At 48.7% G+C, this 3,005-nt stretch overlaps 1 protein-coding gene across 2 annotated transcripts in view; it reads right to left on the reverse strand.

Annotated features, from left to right (window-relative positions):
• RWDD2B (RWD domain containing 2B) overlaps positions 1 to 2,514 on the reverse strand; it is a 7,614-nt gene extending 5,100 nt beyond the window's left edge. Inside the window, exon 1 of one of the 2 annotated variants that reach the window (XM_015564212.1) lies at positions 2,007 to 2,514. The gene's annotated coding sequence lies outside the window, so the exon portion shown is untranslated. The remainder of the gene's footprint in view (positions 1 to 2,006) is intronic. The other variant, XM_015564201.1, reaches the window with a different exon arrangement.
• Between the last annotated feature and the right edge of the window lie 491 nt (positions 2,515 to 3,005).

The following is a 3,005-nucleotide window of genomic DNA, read 5'->3' on the forward strand; positions in this document are numbered from 1 at the left end:
GCCCTTCCCCCTTTCCTTTTTTTCCTCTCCTCCTCCTCACCCCATCTCTCTCTCTCTTTTTAAGAAGAGGAAGAAGAAAAAGGTAAAGATACAAATTATGAACAACAAATATGCATCTATCAACAAGTGAATCTAAGAATCAAGTTAAGAAATCTGATGATCAGAATGTACTGGTGATTATAATAGAATCAGGGACATAGAAAGGGAATGGACTGACTGTTCTTGGGGGGGAAAGGGGTGTGGGAGATGCGGGAAGAGATTGGACAACAATTGTGCACCTATGGATGAGGACAGTGGGGGGGAGTGAGGGCAGAGGGTGGGACGGGAACTGGGAGGAGGGGAGTTATGGGGGGAAAAAAGAGGACCAAATGTAATAATCTGAACAATAAAGATTTAATTTAAAAAAAAAAAGAAACTGTAGAGTCCAGAAGGAAGAGTCATGATATTTCCCAAGTGCTGAAAGTAAAGAGATTATCCCACAGTATTACATCCAGTGAAAACACCCTCGGGAATGAAAGGGAAATCAAGGCATTCTAAGACCAATGAAGCAACTATTAATAGTTGACTAAACGTGGGTACAAGGAAGAAGGAAAAGACTTGTACTTTCTAATTCGGACGCTTCAATATCATTTGAAGTTTTGTGATTAGCCTGCAGTACTTTTAAATTTCACAGAAAAAAAAGGTTATGCTCATAAAAAAAGCTCAGTCCCATTGCTCTAGAGGAAAACATGACTTATCTTCTTAAACAGAATTTACTCAGTGAAATCAAACACCATTATTTATGTTAGTGGTATCCTCGGGGAATTCTTTCTCCTCTTTGGTAAAGTTTTATCGAGCAGTTACTATATGTAGAGCTTCACCCATCCTTCCTTTCTGAAGCTTTTTATTTACTTATTTATTTAACATATTTTTATTGATTTCAGAGAGGAAGGGAGAGGTAGAGAGATATAGAAACATCAATGATGAGAGAGAATCATTGATTGGCTGCCTCTTGCACGCCCCCTACTGGGGATGGAGCCTGCAACCTGCGCATGTGCCCTTGACTGGAATCAAACCCAGGATGCTTCAGTCCACAGGCCGACGCTCTATCCATGGCGCCAAACCAGCAAGGGCGAGGCTTCTATTTAGTTTGAGGATCAGGTCATTAATAAGATCTAGAACAATGAAGATACAAAGACTTGGTGTTAAATGATCAGTATAAATATTATTACAGGCATGGGGAGTAAGATGAGGGCACAATAATGAAATGGGCCACCAGGAAACTTTTGGCAAAGGCCACAGGAACGGAGCTGAGCCTTGAAAGAAGGGTAAGACTTAGACAAGCAGAGCGGGAGGCATAATGGGAAGAGAGAAGAAAGGTCTGTGAGGCAGGAGAGCACAGAAAAATCACCGAGCCCTGAACCTGTCCCTGCCTCAGAGCCCAACTACCAGGCCTAATCCAGAGGCTCATGATTTGGACTCTTTCCTCTGGCGCTAGATTCTTTGGCCCTAACCCATTGGGGCCCTTCTTTCCTCTCCGGGCAGGTGACTTCCACAGCCTCCAGCTCCCGACTCCTGTGCCTTTCTTGTGGTCGGGTTCAGCCAATGGACTGGCAGGATGTGGAGGATGGGAGGAGAGTCCATGGTCCTTTTCCACGGTTCTCCGCTCTGGTGGGATTCTGACAATGGCTGTGACGGGCGGGAAGACCACCCCTTCTGCAGGCAGGCCTTGTTCCTCGTCTCCAGCAGATCTTCCAGGCCGCCTCATGTTCCTTTACACTTGGCCACTCCTCTGTCAACAGACCCTTCATTAACACTCTCCTCACAGCTTCACAGTCGAGTGTGTGTTGTTTAGTTCCTTCCGGACCCTTGTGTCCTCCTACGCGGAGTCTGGTTCTAATGTCTCTCCGTCAGCTTGCGCTCGGCACCGTCATCACATTGGCTGTATGCGGTGTCTGAGATGTATATGAGACCAGCAAGAGAGCACCAGCAGTCCTGTCATCCTGCTTAGAAAAAAGTCAATGTACCTGGTGACTGGGCAACAGCGTCGCAATCTGAGGGGAAGGCAAGCTGGCTGACCCAGACAGCTCCCCGGGGAGTGAACTGACCAGGTTCACCATCTGGCTGTTCGCTTCAGACTCAGAAGCAGGAAGTGCCAGCGTGTTGAGTGGACCCACCCCCCACAGGCTGCGTGGGATGATCCATTGCCAAGTCCTTTAGGACGTTAGCTGCCACGGATCCTGTCGAAAGCACACCACAAATTACGGGGATGACTGAACGTCAGGGGAGCTGAGCTCACTAGGATGAACTGGACACAAACCGGGAAAACAGGAAGCGCTCTCGCACCTGCGGGGCTGTCTGCACCCGTGAGTGTGAGCCGATGACGACACTGCATCATTCCTAATGCCAGTGTGGTTCCAACTGAAGTCCCGGTGCCAGCACCACGCTGGGAAAACATTACACAAAAGCATTTTCTGTTTAAGTAAGTTCTTGAGGTGCAGAATGACAGAGTTCAAGCAGGTTCTGTAGGGTGTCCAAGAATGGTCGTCCTGTTGTGCCCAGATTTCAAGATTCCCAAGGGCCCACCAGGGAGCCAGCGAGTCCGATGCAAAAGCAAAGAGTCATTTATTTCAAACCTAGGTTTGGCTCCCCTGCCCCCCCTTACTGGCACAGCAGCAAGTGGCAGAAAGAGAGCAAACTCTGTGTGGAGAGAGGTTTTATAGGGGGTTGGGGTAAGGGGAGGAGAAAGACTGTGGGCCCTGCCGATTGGCCAGGCGCAAGTCGGTGTCTTGTCACACAGGATGTGGTCATATCTATGGCGACTTCTCTTGATTGTCATTGGCCAGTTCAAAGAAGTCCTAGGCGTGGCCAGCAGCGGCTTGGCTTCCGGGAAGAAGCCTTGCTGAGCACATGGCCAAGATAAGATGGAGGGCATAGCCCTTACCCTGGGGCAGGGTGGAGGGTGTAGCCCTTACCCTGGGGCAAGGTGGAGGGCGTAGTCCTCGCCCTTTCAAAGTAAGTTTGAG

Source organism: Myotis davidii, unplaced genomic scaffold (genome assembly GCF_000327345.1).
Source record: "Myotis davidii unplaced genomic scaffold, ASM32734v1 scaffold552, whole genome shotgun sequence".
NCBI lineage: Eukaryota > Metazoa > Chordata > Mammalia > Chiroptera > Vespertilionidae > Myotis > Myotis davidii.